We start from the raw sequence: 17,692 nt of genomic DNA on the forward strand, positions 1-17,692 counted from the left end.
ATGTATATATGAGTGACTATGGTGTGGAAGAGATTTAGGGAAAAATTAGCTATTGAAGTCTGAAACATTCAGGAAAAGAGCATTTGAAGAGTACTTCAGGTAAGTTAGAGGAAGGACTAGGGAGAAAAGGCCTAATGTTTGAACTCACTGGATACGAAAGGTGGAAGAAAAAACAAGTTACTGAAGGGACAGAAAACATGGGGTTTTCTCTTTACCTGGGAGACTTTTAGCACCCAAATGAGCTTTAAAAAACTAGGGTTAGCTTACCTTTACCTACAGAAAAATAGTATAATCACTTTCTCTAAATTTAACCAATGAATGCATTATTTAGTTTGAATTTTCTCAATGTTGTGGTCACTCTCTCCCCGGTTTCTTCTTATTCCTTAGCTAGGAAAAGCAATCTTCTTTCCTTTCTTTTGGACATAATTTGAGTTGGCCCTAAACCTTTTCAGAGGCCATTCTTGATTGGAGTGCCCTTCACATCTACTCTAACAAATTATACCACTCCTCTTTTTGTCTCATATATTCAGCGGTACTTTGTGTCTGTAAATATCTGATTCAGACCTTGACTGAAGTAAAGAAAAAATGTATTTCAAAGCTGAATCTGTAACAAACCTCTTTAGAGCACTGTCCATTCATTACGCTATAATAGCCAAGAGTTTGTGAATATTATAATCTATTTTGTTCCAACCAATTTTTTAAAAGATTTTATTTATTTATTTGAGAGAGAGAGAGAGCAGGGGGAGGGGCAGAGGGAGAGGGAGAGGGAGAATCCTAAGCATACTCCTTCTGAGCACCAGGCCCAATGGGGGACTCGGTCTCAGGACCCAAGATCACCACCCCAGCAAAAATCAGTCCCACGCTGAACCAACTGAGCCAGCAGGCACCCCTGTTCCAACCAATTTATATTCAATTTTTTTGTCTTTTTTTCATTTCCCTTTATTGCACTTACTAAAGTGCAAATTCCTTTCACATTAACTTGAACCATTAACTTGGGAAACTGTCAACACTTCATATTATGCCTATTCTCTGGGGATGTGTAAAAACAAAACAAAACGAAACAAAACAAAAACATTATCATCGTTTAACAAACACTCAGAAGAATACCAGGCACATAGTATGTACTCAACAATTATTTGGTGTCTGAAGGAGTTAAGGTGACATTTATAAAAGCAATACTGTTATGTGGAAAAAGAAAACCACCTTTGAATTACTAGCAGCTATTTAATTGTGCCAGTCCTTTCTTGTTTCAACAGAGGAACACAAATTGAGGACTTATTCTTTAATTCTGGAAGATTCAACATTGTGTCTTAAAGAATTCATTAGTTGAACGTAAGCCTCCAGATCTCATTCTACAGTACTTCAGTCAAAAAGTTTACCACCTCCAAGTTTTAGTTTGTGGACCTTCCCTGGCCAGGAGCTAGGCATTGCTTTTTGCTCACCCAACTGGAATCCACTTCGGCCGTTTTAATTCAACGATCACTTCACAACATGCCCCCCTCTCCCCGGTGTCCTCTTACCCCAAACCACAGGCAAACCAACCAGGAAACCACAATTCCTCCAGCTTCTTGGAGAGTGCAACCCTAACTTTGAGGCCGCAAGACACGTTTTTAATCACACAATTTCCTTCCTCTAGCCCGATTAGGTTTTGTCCGGACAATATTCTGCTGTCGCAATACGCGCCTGTCGTCTCGAAGCCGACAACTGTAGCGTCGGGTCCCTGCGGCCAAGGAAAACTACGAGAAAAACCGCGTTTTTCCTCCAAACTCCTACAAGTACTTCGTAAGCTCCTGAGTGGTCTAGAAGCCACGCCCCGCGGCTTTGGCGCCTCGGTGTGCGCATGCCTGGTGCGCGCCGCCTGCCCCTGCCGGGCGCCCGTTCTGCCTTGGTTCCCCGCGACCCCGGCGCGCGGCGTGCGGCTGGCTTCCTCCCCCACCGCGCCCCGCCCGGTCGTTTGCAGGCGCGCGCACCTCCTCAGGCGGGTGGGCCTCAGGGTCCGGAGGCTTTGAGCGAAAGTCGATTGGCTGACGTGGTGGCCGCGCGTCGGGCCTCAGAAACTCTGGGCGAGCGCTCAGACTCGGCTCCTCAGGCAGTGCCAGGCGCATCTCAGGTAAACAGGTAGGCTGGGAGGTTTGGGCGACCGGAGAAAAGGAGGGGGTGGGCTTAGATCCAGCCCTGGAATTTCCGGCCGCAGCCTCCTTGGCACAGGAGAAGGGGCTGCGCGGAGTCTGCACCCGGTGAATCTGCACTCCCGCACGGCCGGGAGTGGTGGGGCTCACGCGAAGGGCAGCGTCGTGGGATCCGCAGGTCCTCTTTCTGGACATAATTTCGGCATCCTCCTGTTTCCTCTGACAAGAGTTCAGCAGCTGAGCATTTATTCAAGGGTGTAGCTTTTTGTTTGTTTTTTCCTTAAGTGGTGGTTAGTTGGAGAGTTCAGGTCCTGGCTCAACCTGTGATTATGTGTGTGTCCTTGAGAGTCACTTAATCATCGTGTGTTTCAGTTCTCACACTTGTAAGTTTCAGGAACGAATGCGATGCTTCCTTAGGCACAGAGAGCCGTGCTGTAGAAAGATACAGTTAGAATTTTTGGGTTCACAGTGTTTCTGAGCCCAAATTTCTCTGGAAGGTGGCACCACCCAACAGTATTTGTGAAGTATTTTAAGCTCCAGGGATGGAAGGAACTAGATAAACACAGGTAGCAGCAATATTAGGCAGGATGGTAGAAAGAAAAAAAAATCCATTTCTCCCGACAAAAGCAGGCTTTTTTAAAAAGCTCCTTTGAACATGTTATGCAGATTAAATCACTGTGGCAGTAGACAAAGTTAAACCAAAACAAAGGGCCAAACAAAACCACATTGCAGGGTCCCGCCACCCTCCAGGTAACTTTAACATACTATCATAAATTATTGGCTTTTCAAAGTTTCTCCTTGGGGTTAGTGTGGTACTAACCGAAAATGACAGTTATGTAATCATTTGGGTATCCTGTGCAATAGTATACCAAGAAAATTTATTAAAGCGACTTCTACGTAAGATAACAAATTAAGATACCTCATTGATGAAATATAATGATGGCAAGTCAGAAAAATGAAAGGGGGATGTACACTTTTAAAGGCATAGATTTTATTAAAATCTTTTTAGTGTGTTAATTTTTAGGGTATAATATAGAGAAAACCGTATAAATCATAAGCGTACAACTCATTGAATTTTCACAAAGCGAACATATTCATGTATTCAGGATCAAGAAGGAGCATTACTTGCATCTTAGAAACTCCACTTTGTGTGACCCATTTCCGAAGGTAACTTTTATGTCGATTTCTAAAGTCATCTATGAATTTACTATTATTGACTTTATATAAATGGAATCATACAATAAATAGTCCTTTAAGTCTCACTTTGTTCAATATTGTATTTGTGAGATTTATACAAGTTTTGTGGCAATATTATTCCATCTAGTTTCTGATTATTATGAATAGGGCTTCTATGAACATTTTATAAGTACCGTTGACCCTCGAACAACATGCATTTGGACTGTAGGGTCCATTTATGCATGGATTTTTTTTCAATAAATACAGTACACTACTGTAAATGTATATTTTCTTCCTTATGATTTCCTGAACATTTTCTTTTCTCCGGCTTGTTTTATTGTAAGAATATAGTATATAATACATCTACAAAATGTGTATAAATAGACTTTATGTTATTGATAAGGCTTCCAGTCAACAGTAGGCTATTAGTAATCAAATTCTTAGGGAGTCAAAAGTTAAAGTTGGATTTTTGTGTGGGATTGGTGCTTCTAATTCCTGTGCTATTCAAGGGTCAATTGTATTTTGGTGAATATATATATATATATATATATATATATATATATATATACACACACACACGCACACACACACATACATTTCTGTTGGATATACATATACATATTGGTGAAATGGCTATATTATAAGGTATGCAGGTATTTATTTTTGGTATACACTACCAAAAAATTTTTTCAAATTAGTTGTGTCAACACTCCTGTTAGCATTGTTTGAGAATTCTGGCTCCTCCAAAAGCTTGCAACACTTAGTGTTGTCTTTTTCATTTTAACCATTCTGGTGGATTTATAGTGATGTCATATTGGGGTTTTTCCCTCATTTCCCTAAAGACTAATGATATTTAATACCTCTTCATATGTTTATTGATCATTTAGATATCCTTTATTTCGGGGGTCATTAAATTTTTCTGTAAGGGGTTGGATAGTAAATATAGGCAGTCCTTGCTTTGTAGTTTAATTTAGCGCAGTACTGTGTAAAGCTAGGACTGCTTGTATTTTCAGCTTTGCAGATCATATACAGCCTCTGTTGTATTTTCTTCCTTCCTTTCCTTGCTTTTTTTCTTTCCTTCTTTCTTTTTTGCCTGCCCACTTATTTGCTTGCCTTCCCTCCCTCTCCCTCTTTTCCTCCCTCCTTTCTTTCATTCTTGTTTCATAGATTGCTAAGACCTACTATGTTGAAAAATGACTGTTCAAAAATGACAGTTCAAGGGCACCTGGGTGGCTCGGTCAGTTAAGCGTTTGGCTCTTGATTTCAGCTCAGGTCATGATCTCAGGGTGATGAGATCAAGCCCCATGTCAGGCTGCTGCTCAGCAGAGAATCTGCTCAAGATTCTTTCCCATTCTGCCCCTCCTCCCCCCACATGTGCACTCCTGCATGTTCTTTCTCTCTCAAAGAAATGAATAAATCTTTAAAAATAAATGACAGCTCAATCTTTAGCCCATTTGTGGTGGTGAAATTATTAATTGAGAGGGGCTACGTTGAAAAAAAATCTAAATACATAATAGTATTAAATATTTAGGTGGTTTATAGAAGTGAATTTAGGAATGTATTTAGATATATGCTAATACTAATGACAGACTTAGGGGTAATCTCCATCAACTTGATATTCTCTTTGAGATAGATAATTGAGTTTTGATCATTCTTACTTGATTGTTATGCAAACACAGATTTATGATAAGCCATTAGGCCTAGCTTCTACCACCAACCACTGTTGTCCTTAAGCCTTTCTTACATAGAAATTCTTGATCCAGTTATGCATTTCTATACATTTGTTTATACACACATATTCATACATATTTTGACAAATACAGATACTTTACTGGCCCCACAAAACAATTGTACTTATATGCATTATTTTCACCATGCTTCTTGAACCAGTGTTGGAGACATTACAAATTACTATGGTTGGTAAAGGGTATAAGGTAGACCTCATATAGAAACAAATAGGGTATTTATGTAGTACAAATGTTTCATGGTACTGGACCCTGACTGATAGGGATATATCTATCAGTCCAGAGGTTGTCATTAGCTTCCTAGAGTACCTACTCCCCTGGACATTGCCTGCATCATATTGTCATTGTTGACCTCTGGGACTTTGTATTTTCTAGGATTCCAGTGGGAACAAATCTTGCCTTTTCTGGTTGCAGTTTCTATTTTTAGACACTTCATTTAGGTTATATTTAATCTTGTTTTCTTTAAGGTGACTATATTTCTCTGCTACAGTCTATTTATTTGTTGCTTTTATACTTCCCTTTTCAGTGAATCTATTGCTAATATGTCTAAATATCTGGGACTGGGGATGGGCAGAGGATAGCTCATTTCATCTCACAGACCAACTACAGAGATAGCTTCAGGGTTGATAAGAGAAAAAGGTAATGCATAACATCAATTTTTGCTGCTCTTCTGAGTTCTGTGTTATTATTCTCAACTTCCTTTTCTGTTTCTTGAATTTTGATACTGTTTTAAAGGGGACGGGGCAGTTTAAGGACATTTGTTGCAAAAGCAACATGCTATATAGTGCAAAGAGCACCGGGCATAAGTGTGGTTTACTACTTGTCTGTATTAACCTTTCTTGGAATTTGGCTATCTTTTGTAAAATGAGGCATTTTGACCAAATATCTCAATCCTTGGTAATTCTTTCCAAAAGACATGGTAGAGAAGCACCGAGTTTAGAATTTAAATGATCCTAGAGGTCATTTAGGCTATTATCTCAGGTTTTCTCAGAACACCAAGGCCTTGAGAGATTGTATTTAGTCACATAGTTTTTAGAATCCAGTTCTCCTGACTTATTCCAGTTGCCTTTTCCGTATGCTACTTTGTAAGAACCAGCCACCTTTTTTTTTTTTTTTTAAAGATTTTATTTATTTGACAGAGAGAGACACAGTGAGAGAGGGAACACAAGCCGAGGGAGAGGGAGAAGCAGGCTTCCTGCTGAGCAGGGAGCCCGATGTGGGGCTCCATCCCCCTGAGCTGAAGGCAGATGCCTGACGACTGAGCCACCCAGGCGCCCCAAGAGACAGCCTTCTAAGATAACCCTGGTATTCATCCTCTTGTGTAATCCTTTTCTGTTGAGGGTCGAGAGGCTCACTCCTAATAGGATATGACAAAGGTAGTGGGATGTCACTTAAGAGATTATGTTAAAATAGACTATAACTTCCTTTTTGCCGGCCCTTTTTTGCTTGCTCACTTCGATGAAGCCATCTGGTTGCTATATCATAAACTGACGTATAGAAGGACCCACCTGTCGAGGAATTGAGGGGAGCCTTTGACCAATAGCCCGCAGAGAAAGTTTAGTAACTCCCTGGGAACTGAATCCTGCCAACACCCACTGAGTGAAGTTAGGAGATCTTGTGCCAGTTAAACCTTGAAATGACTGTAGCCTGCTGATGCCTTGATTACCACCTCATGAGAGACCCTAAACTGGAGGACCTAGCTAAGCAACACCAGATGCCTCAGGAACTGAGATAACAAATGTGTGTTGTTTTAACCTGCTAAGTTTTGAGGTAATTTGTTTAGCAGCAACAAATAGGTAATAAACTGCTCTTAGTAATTTTTAATTTGTAATAAAAAATTTTTAATAAAGGAAATATTTCACCCTGAAGTTTTTGTGAACATAACTTCAGTCAGTTTTTATCATTTTAGACATATTTGGGAATATGTTATTTTTACTCTTTAAAAATGAAAATATTAATCATTCTGTATTTGCTTTAGTTAGAACTTAATTACCATCTATTTGTTTGATCTCAACAATAAAGAGATAATTACTTTGAAAGTTGAGAATTACTACTTTGGTTGAAGTTCCACTGAAGTGGATGATTGATGAGACAAATTTAGTATAGAACTCCTTTTGGCAGTTGACACAAGCACCTTTAATTCAGCTATTGTCTGTATTGAAGGTATTTTTAATTTAGGTTGTTTTCTGTTTGGGATGTATATACTCAAGTCATCTACTCTTGTTTATCTGTAGTTTTGCATTATGGTGATTTTATTGTATATAAATACTGTTTTGAGAATTGCCTTTAGTATTCCTGGATTTATAAGTTTTGGAAGCTACTAGAGTACAACAGGGATTATTTTGCTGGAACTCTAAATCCTGAATCTTGTTTTATTTTCTGTTGAGGTATATACCAACAACGCCTCTTCATAATTTTATCTTGGGAATTTTGCTGCTGTGGAATAAGTGTTGAAAAACTGAAAAAAGTGAATAAATAAATAAATGATAAAGATCAGTGAACTTGTAAAACACTTTATTGTGAAATGTAATAAATGTGAAGAAAAGGATATAAAATATATGTGGACGTTCAGTGAATAAAAAGTTAACACCCATGTAACTACCATCAAAATATCTTGAATAATCATTGAAATGTTTAAGTCCTTGCTTTGTATATGGCTTTGTTTTTTTCTTAATGCTGTGTGAATATGAGTGTGCATGTGTGTGAGAGAGAGACAGAGAGATGTGAATTCTTTGGTCTGGTGCAATGCTTTATGTGTCTGTTAGGTGAAGTTTGTTAATGCCATTGTTAATCTCTTTCCCTACTGATTTGTGTGTGTGTGTATGTGTGCGCATGCATGTGATTGATGAACTGCTAAATACTGAGAATTTGCAGTATGTTAAATCTTTGTGTAATCATACATGTATTTCTCCCTGGTAGTTCTATCATTTTTTATTTATTTTGAAGTCATGTTATTAGAAACATATAGCTTTATAACCGGTCTGTCTTATGAATTGAACCTTTTTTTTCCCCCACTAAGAAGTGTTCCTTTTTATCTCTAGTAATGCCTTTTGTTTTAAAGTCTAGTCTGATTTTTTAAAAACTTTATTTTGAAATAGTTTTAGACTTACTGAAAAGTTGCAGAAATAGTAGAGAGTTCCTTTAAATTCTTCATCCTACTACTGTTAACACAATGCATTATCATAGTACAAGGACCAAAACCAAGAAATGAATATTGTCACGATATTATTCGCTATATTATACACTTTATCCAAATATCACTATTTTTTCCATTAATTTTGTTGTTGTTGTTCTATCCAATCCAGATCCTGTGTTGCATTTAGTTGTTGTGTTTCCTGAATCTTCTCCCATCGGTGACTTCTTTTGAATTTTGGTATAACTATGTCAGCTTTCTTTTGGTTAATGTGTGCATAGAATTGGATTTTTAAAAATTCAATGGGACGTCTTTGTCTTAGAATTGGAGCATTTGGTAACTGAATCATTAAATCCATTCATATTTTATATTATTCCATTTTCTATTTTCAGGTCTGGAAATTACATATGCTTTACCATTCTTTTGTAGAAACTATTGCATCCTGGAATGTGTCTTTTCAGACCTTTATGCATTTTCTTACATGTGTATATATATAGCCAAACACATGGTTTAGTTTGTTTGCTTTTTTATTTTAATATAATGGTATGTTTTATTATTTTACAACACCCCTTTCATTTAGTAATATTTTATGTATCTTTCTATGTCAGTGTATATTATACACATATATAGTACTTATACGTATATACCATAGTTTGTTTAACCAGACCCTAACTGGTAGACATTTATGCTGTTTCTAATTTTCTTAATGGTATAAACAGCACTGTCTTATATATTCTTGTATGTGTAATTTTGCAACCTTTGCTAGAACATAGATTTCTAGAAGTAGAATTATGGAATCAGAGTTCACACATTTAAAGCTTTAATTGACATTGTGGGATGTTCTTGTTATTTTTTAATGGCATAGCTTTTATAAAAACAGTATATGCTTATTATAAATTCTTTCAAGCAACATAAATAAACAAAAAGGTGATGGTGAAACATTACCCCAAATTCTAGCACCCAACCCAAACAACCCTCATTAAAAATCAGGTGTATAGCAGTCTGTTTCTGTTCCTAAGAGTGCTCAATATTTAAAAACAAACAAACAAAAGAGCCTACCTGTAGGCACATGTTTGTGAAATTTCACAACACCAAGAATGAAAAAAACAGAAATCTTGAAGGTTTCCGGAGAATACAAAAATAGAAAAAAGAATTGAACGTATTAATATCAGTCTTGACCAGAATTGTGGCTATTTAGCAATGACGTATGGGAATAGAACAAAGGTATTTTTAGGGGTGCCTGGGGTGGCACAGTCAGGTAAGCATCCTATTCTTGGTTGTGGCTCAGGTTGTGATCTCAGGGTCATGAATGGAGCCCCCATGGGGCTCGGCACTCAGCGTGGAATCTGCTTGGAATTCTCTCTCCCTCTGCCCCTCCTGCTTGTGTGCTCTCTCTCTCTCAAATAAATAAATCTTTTTAAAAAAGATATTTTCAAACCTGGAAATCCTCAGAAGTTATGCTCAAGCAAAATAAATAAGTGAAAGAAAGGCCTGTAATGTAGGAAACAGTAACTCTAACCCAGAGCACAGTGAAATGATGTTCTAGGAGGGACAGCTATATAGCTGGCCTAGAGAACATATGGTGCAGATTTAAGGAGAAGCCCCCTCATGAAGGAGGTTTTCAGGAGAGAAAGAGGATTTCAGAGATACATAACTTCAGAGCCTGGAGTTTTCTCTGTTGGGAGGTTTTTTAAAACTATGAATTCAATTTTTCCTCCCCTACTGTGTCTATTTCATTATTTGTGTATTTTTATTTTAAATAATGTTTTGATTTTAGGAAGTAATTTCTTATCAAGTATGATCTAATAATCATGTAATTTTATGTTATGATGGTTGGATATAAGTGGTCATCACATAGTTAGAAAAATTTTTGTATTCTTACTCTACTTCTTGGGTGGAATTTGAAGGGTAATTTTTTACAGATGCTATTTGCATTCAGGTGTTAGAATGTTTTTTTGCATTAAGTCTCAACCATATACATATAACCTAAAAAATTTTAAACATTTAAATTTGTTCATTTTAATGAAGTATTTTCTGAATTATGACATATCTCTTCTTTAAGCAGCATGTCTTAATACTAATTAGTACTGTAATACTTTTATTATCTTTTAAATTTAATGTAAATCAAAGCCATTTCCTTAATATATGTCAAACAGCTTATTACCAGCATGGGAGCTACAGATACTGTGTGATATAGCATATGATATCCCAAAGTAGAACATTTTATTCAGTGGCATGAGCTGGCACAGTGGGCAAGATTATTGTAATTCATTTGGGTAGGTGAACAGTAATTTAGGAAGTTCATATACAAAAACTCACTATCAGTGAGTAAAGAATCTTTGTGATTCTTTACTTGTAAGAAACTCAGTTTAGGATTTCATTGGCTTATTTCTACTGTCTTTATTTCATGCCGGTGACTAATTTACATCTTAGTTTAAAGTAAAATCTACGTACACATCTTTAAAATGTCTGTATTTTTGTTAGCCATTTTAGAATTAAAATCTCCAAATATTTGGTCACGTGATTACCAACCAGTTGATTCTAAAAGCTTGTGTTTGCTCTACGTGCAAATATACCTTAAGAATTACAGAAATTAAATATTTTCTTCACTAAAGTTTTTTTGAACAGTTTTTCTTTTAAAATGTGTTCTTTTAGGAATTACTTTATGAAAAGCAAAAGATTGTATTATTTGCCTATTAGTGGATAAAAATTTAGACTAATATATAACACGCCACATTTAATAATGAGATTTCAAAAAAGCTGCCACAAAGATACTCCTTCTAGTGCTTTTTGTAACAGAAAATAATGATGTTGCCATCCAGTGGAGTATTAGTCAGTAGTTAGTGAAGCATTTTGAAGAAAAATGCCTATGATATATTATTGTGAAAAAATTAAATATGTAGACATTGATTACACATATAAATATGTAAAAAAATGACAAAGGGAATACACTAAAATTTTAAGAGTATTTTATATTTTGGTGGTGAATGTAATGGGTGATCTTTTTTCCTTCTTTCTACTTTTGTTTTAGTGTATGTTGGACTATTTTCCAAGAGATGAGGTCATTTGGGCAGTACCTAGAATTTGTGTCTCAGTGGGGTTTTTTCCTATCATCAGTGAATTTTTTACCAAATCAAGAATTCAGCATCATTTGACATTAACATTGGATCAGCTCCAACTTCTCCCAATGATAATGGATTTATTGTAATCTGTTTATACCAAAATATAATGATTTTTATGCCCTTTTAAATCTTCCAAGTGAGTTGTCAAAAGGTAACGTAATATACTTATTACTTATGTACTTAAGTAATGTACTTACTTAAATGTAAGTAATTAGAAAAATATTTCCTGTTGTTTTTGAGAAGGTTTAAAGAATGACTACTAACTTTAAGATCTTTTGGCTGTACCACCTTCCCTTCCCCAGCTTTTAACTGGACCTAATTTTTACTTTCTCCATATGGTGTCTTCCCTACAAATTTAGACTCTATTTCCAGTTTCTCTTCAGTGTGTGAGAAACTTTGTCCAAATGTTTTGACAGTTCATAGGCTCTAAGTGTTCCAGCTCCTTTACTTCAGACCTTTTGCACCCTAATTGCTTGCTGAGAGCATACCTGCTGCTTATAGTGATTCTCATGACTTTTAAATATCACGTTGCTCCGTATTGTTTCCTTCTCCTCCTCCCTGCACACATGCTGGATATCATGCAGGTCTCATAGTTGTTGGTGTTGTATGTTGGTATTTACCTAGTTTTGTGGTAGATATTTTTTTATGGTTTCATTTTGGTATCCTGGTTGCTCTGTTTTTATGAAGATAGTTGGGAAGATTTAAAAACTGCTGATTCCACCACAGTCTTCCCAGAATCTTCCTGGCTTTTTTTGCAAAGTTAAATTTACTCAATTTAAAGGGTTGTCTTTTTTGGAAGTATGTTCTGCTAAAATGTTCTTTATTTTATGATTATTGAAGGTGGTTGCTTCTATTTTTTAAAGTCATTTATAAAATAAAAACCTATCAACAATTTTTGTTTTGGAAATTTTACTAGCTTGGGAAGTCTAAAATTTTAGTGACTATTGATTTTCTCAATTCCCTATAACAGGAAATTGAAGTGATTTGCCAAAGGCTACAGAGTTGATAAATGCCAGCACCTGTATCCAAATATTCATTTTATGATCCCACAGTAATCAGTCCTGAACTAGTTATAGGAAGTGACTGAGTGAAAGAGAGCTCTGTTTAAAAATCATTTAAAAATGATTAAATCCTTCATCTAATACATGGCTCTTCTGGGTTAGGACTCTCCTGGGTGGTATGAGAAATAATCCCTCCAAGGGAGAGTGAAGATTCACTTTAGGACAAGTTCCTGATCATCAAGAATTCATTTTCCAGTTGATTCATGACTGTGACCCCTCTTTTTTTTTTTTAATGCATTCTTTGAGAGAAGCTGAAAATGTCTCTGAACATGCTAGGTGGTATGAGAGCTAGAAACTCACAAGGTATATGTATTAGTTTCCTGTCATGCTGTAACAGGCCAAACCACCACAAATTTGGTGGCTTAAAACAACATAAATTTATTATGTTACTATTTAGGAGGTCAGAAATGTGAAATTGTTCCCACAGGGCTGAAATGATGTCAGTAGGACTGCGTTCCTTTGTAGATAGTCTCTAAGGGAGACTTTTTCTTACCTTTTTTAGCTTCTAGAGAGGCAGCCTACTATTTACTTCATTGAAATGGTACATTTCTTTAAGGAGGTGATCAATTAACATTTTATAATCTATTCATATATTCAGTTCTTTGAATTTATGCAGTATATAGTTGACCCTTGAGCAGTGCAAGGGTTGAGGGGACCCCCCAGTTGAAAATTCATATATAACTTTTGACTCTCCAAAAACTTAACTACTAATGGCCTCCTGTTGACTAGAAGCCTTACTGACAACATAAACAGTTGATTAACACATACTTTGTATGTTATGTATATTATATACTGTGTTCTTACAATAAAGTAAGGTAGAGAAAAGAAAATGTTATTAAGAAAATCATAACGGGGGCACCTGGCTGGCTTTGTCGATAGAGCACGTGACTCTTGATCTCCAGGTTGTAAGTTTGAGACCCATGTTGGATGTAGAGATTACTTAAAAATAAAATCTTTAAAAAAAGAAAAAAGAAAATCATAAGGAAGAGAAAATACATTTATAGTACTGTATTTATTAAAAATCTGCTTATGTTTAAACTTGTATTATTGAAGGGTCATTTGTAGTTTTTTTATTCAGCCAGTACACAGTCAGTGTCTACCATCTCTTGCCATACCTGGGGTTTGGAATTGGTGATGGCACTGAACTGAGACATGCACGTGGTCTAAAAAAATGAAATGTGTGTGAGTGTGTATGTGTGAAAGTGTGTGTGTGTGTGTGTGTGTGTGTGTGCATTTTCAGAAGAGGGGATGGGATGAGCTTGGAGTTAGAATTTTAGGAACCACAGAATCACTGATGACGTTTGTTGTTACTGCACCAGGGAGTTCCTGTGGTCAGGATTGGAGGTGGGAGGGTGGAACTCTTTAAGTTGTATGTTAGGTTAAGAGAGGCTGTGTTGCACTAATAACCCCCATATCATGACTTAATACAACACAAGTTTAATTCTCACTCATACAGAGTTTGGCTTAGAGGTCAGCATCCCTTTTATCTTGTGATGCCACCATCTCGTATTGGTGCTTACATGGTTCTGCTTCAACCCCATCACATGACCCAGATGTAAAGATCAGGAAATGCATTTTTCCTGCACATTTGGGAATAGGAGCTGCTATGATTATAATCCAACAAGTCTAGGTTTTGGAGAAGAGGTGGAAGAGTAAATGACGATTTACATCTTTTATGAACTGAATGTTTGTGTCTCCCCTCCCCCGCCATGCCCAATTCCTATGTTGAAACCCTACCCCCTAGTATGATGGTATGGGAGGTGGCGACTTTAGGAGGTAATTAGAATGCAATAAATGTCATGAGGTCTCTACCCTCATTGAATGGGGTTAGTGTCTTTATTAGAGACGTGAGGGAGTTTGCTTCCCCCCTCTGCTCTCTGCCATGCAAGAATACAATAAGAAATTGGTAGTCTGCAACCCAGGAGAGGACTCTCACTTGAACTGAACCTTGCTGATTCAAACCGGATCTCAGACTTCCAGCCTCCAGAACTGTGAGAAATAAATTTCTGTTTGTGAGCCATCCAGTCTATGGTATTTTTGTGAAAGCAGCCCAAATGGACTAAGATCTAACTTCTTTCCATTACCTAGTAGGACTTTTGCACTGCCTTGACATTACCCCATGACACTTGCAGCTTGGGTTATTGCTACTGATTTCTGTATTGGTGAGAGAGACAAGACTTATCCTAATGCAACATGGGGGTAGTAAGAGCCATGCAAATTTTTCTGAAACATGGATGATATGAGGTTTTTGATGGGTTCCTGGGGGTCCATATTCCCTCCCATTTTTCAGTTTTAACTGAGAAGGAAACAGTTTCATTTCTTGTCCCAATATATAGAATAAACATTCCATAGGGCTAGGGTAGGATGATAATTTTTTTTTTCTTTTTTTTAGAGTGAGAGAGAGTCTGAGAGCACAAGCTGGGGGAGGGGCAGAGGGAGAAGCAGACTCCCCACTGGGCAGGGAGCCAGGAGTGGGACCATGACCTGAGCCGAAGGTAGATGCTTAGCCAACTGAGCCACCCAGGAAGCCGGTGATAATTTCGACAAACCAGTAACTTCGAGTATTTGATAGTGACCAAGGATAGCAGAAAACTTTGTGTTGGATACCTGGGGGTTATGATTGTTGTTTAGCAAGTGGATTCCCTCCCAACTGTTGATGGTATCCTCAGCCACTTCCTTTAGGTCAGGTTGAAGGTTTCAAATAATAATTTAAAAACCATTTTATCAAAGTAAGTACATTGCACCAAATTTTAGCCTCTCATGGCATACAAAAGGAAGAAAAATTTAAAAGAATTCAATTTGATAAAATGAGCACCTCGGCCAATAAAGAAGAGATATAATGTTGAAATTTTTGTTAAAGTTTTCAAAATCAGTTGACAATATCATTGAAACTATTTACATTGGATTATTCATTTAAAACCTGTATATTCTTCTGCTTAGTACTGTGCTCAACAGGCATTAGAGATACTTAGACATTGTTAAAAATTAATGTATGATAACTCTATTCATATCAATTAACATCACAGAGTTGTAGACTAACACTAATTTTGATTAAATCAGCAACGTAGAGAAATACACTGAAATTCTGTATTGAGTTTATGCAGAGATATAGAAATAGTAATAAGAGGAAAAAAATCTTTTAATGTTACTACTGATTGTATACCTCTTCATGTTGGTGCCTGATTTTAGTGAGCTTTCATTAAGTTAAATTTATATTTTATATCATAAAAATAAGTTTGATTTGAAATTTATATTAATGATTAGAATGTTTTTATATTGTTTTTAAAATATATGTTTTTAAAATAGTTATTAAAGGGGAAATTGTCAACTTCAGAGTCTGCTATAACATTAACGAATTTCATCAAATTTTTTAAAAACACAAAAATTTTTCATTGTTATTTATCATTGGGGAAAGGTCAATGAAGTGTTTACAAACCCTGCTTGTGTTTTGTTTGTTATCATGACCATAGGAAATTTGAAGAGAGTTTTACATTGACATTTGCTTGCAGAATGTTGCTTCATCCTCATGGAGTGACTTTTGTGTCTTTTATCCTCTTTAAACGGACAGTATGAATACTAAGTTTTTCTTTTGCAAAACCAACTGCTATTATTTTTGGTCATATGGAAAAATTTGTTAGAAGATGTTGGGAAATCCCAAATACTCAAAAGTATCACTGTTCAAATAGAAAATGTTGGTTAGAATATTGATTAGGTAAAATGTCATAATTATACAGTATGAGTGAAAAGTTGGCCTTTTTAAAAGTCAGTTTTGTTGGGTTTACTGTGAAATTCCTTAGGACTGAAAACGCGCTGGAAATGTTTGTCTATTTTTCCACTAGATGGAGCTGTACACTAGGTGTTGGTGCTGTAGCAAACAAGGGCATGTATCCGATGAGATAATAAATACTAAGGTTAAACTTCAGTAACCCATATATTAATGCAGTTAAATAATTGGTATATTTGTTGCATAACTAAAGGTAAAATATAATTTTATCCCTTACATATAAAAATGTTATTTTCCAGTTATTCTGGGGAGTATATACATTTGATTTTTCTGATAGAGTTGTTAAGTTTCTCTTGGTCTATCCTTTATACTTCGTTGGTACCCTAATGACCAAAAATATTAAACATTTTCAACATAGTTAAAATTACCTTAAATGGCTTCTGCTTAATGATTTGCCAGTATAACTAAAGTTCTGCATTTCTTTTGATGTAAACGTACTGACTGATGCCTATGGTATGCTAGGTATGTTAGGTTAGGACATTGATCTCTTGTAGATGCTTCTATTCCTACTAGTTCAGTTGATTTATATACTTACCAAGAGTCACTTGTGTTTGTCCCCAAACCTGTTTATACCAGTTGTATTTGTGATCATAATTATATAATTTAAATGAAATCTATGTAAGCTAATGAAAATATCATTTGTAGAGAGTGTTTCTTCTATGAAAACTTAAGGTAAATGATTTACAGCACTCAGTAAGAGGTGAATTGCTAAAAAAAAATTACTATTAATGAGATAGTAATTGAATGAGAAAGCTGTAAAAAAAAATAGCTTTTGCACTTGTTTGTGGGGCCAAAAATGCTTGGGATTCTGTAAGTTCTGTACAAAAGGTGCTGTTATTTAACGCTGTGATTATAAATATACGGGTTTCACATTTTGAAAGTTATAATTGAGAAATAACTCTCCAAGTAATTTTAACTTGAAAATGCGAAATGTCCTGAAGTTATTTTTACTTAAGTGCTTAATGATTTTAAAATCTGCTTCTCTTTAGTGGCTATAAACTCAACAAACAGTTTCATGGAAAGCACATTTATAAGTTTCAAAATTAGATAATATAAGTTGCCAGAGAAGTGCCATGGATTATTTTCTGAATTTTAATTCAGTGCAACTACATGTATAGTAGAAACTGTTGAGGAGTGCTTTTAAATTTCCAGTTAAGAGTGATATACAGAAACCTTAGTTAACTGACATCATACTTATAATTTATTCCAGTGATGTTTTAATGGCCCTCATAGATTGTTGTACTCACCAACTTTGCCCCTTAATCCTAGCTGGCTTGCCTACATTCAACATGAACAGAACTGACACTTTTATAATTTTGAGTTTGCCAGTCTGTGACCACAGTAAATATTTCCTTTTATTTAGGTCTTCTTTTATATCTCTCAGTAAAATTGTATTATTTTTTCCCTAGGGGTTTTGCATTGTTGTAATTCTTATGCAAGGACCTCAAATTTAGGGTGAAAGACGTGTGAATAGCCAAGATTCTTGATTTGTTCCAGTATCAAAGGAACAGATTTAAGTGTTTCACCATTCTTAGAGGATTT

General features: G+C 36.0%; 1 protein-coding gene across 1 annotated transcript in view; it reads left to right on the forward strand.

Moving 5' to 3' along the window:
* The first annotated feature begins 1,733 nt into the window (after window positions 1-1,733).
* The window catches only part of MIPOL1 (mirror-image polydactyly 1), a 310,557-nt gene continuing 294,598 nt past the window's right edge, over window positions 1,734-17,692 (forward strand). Inside the window, exon 1 of the mRNA XM_034648675.1 lies at window positions 1,734-2,110. The gene's annotated coding sequence lies outside the window, so the exon portion shown is untranslated. The remainder of the gene's footprint in view (window positions 2,111-17,692) is intronic.

The sequence above is a fragment of the Ailuropoda melanoleuca genome, chromosome 20 (assembly GCF_002007445.2).
Source record: "Ailuropoda melanoleuca isolate Jingjing chromosome 20, ASM200744v2, whole genome shotgun sequence".
Lineage (NCBI taxonomy): Eukaryota > Metazoa > Chordata > Mammalia > Carnivora > Ursidae > Ailuropoda > Ailuropoda melanoleuca.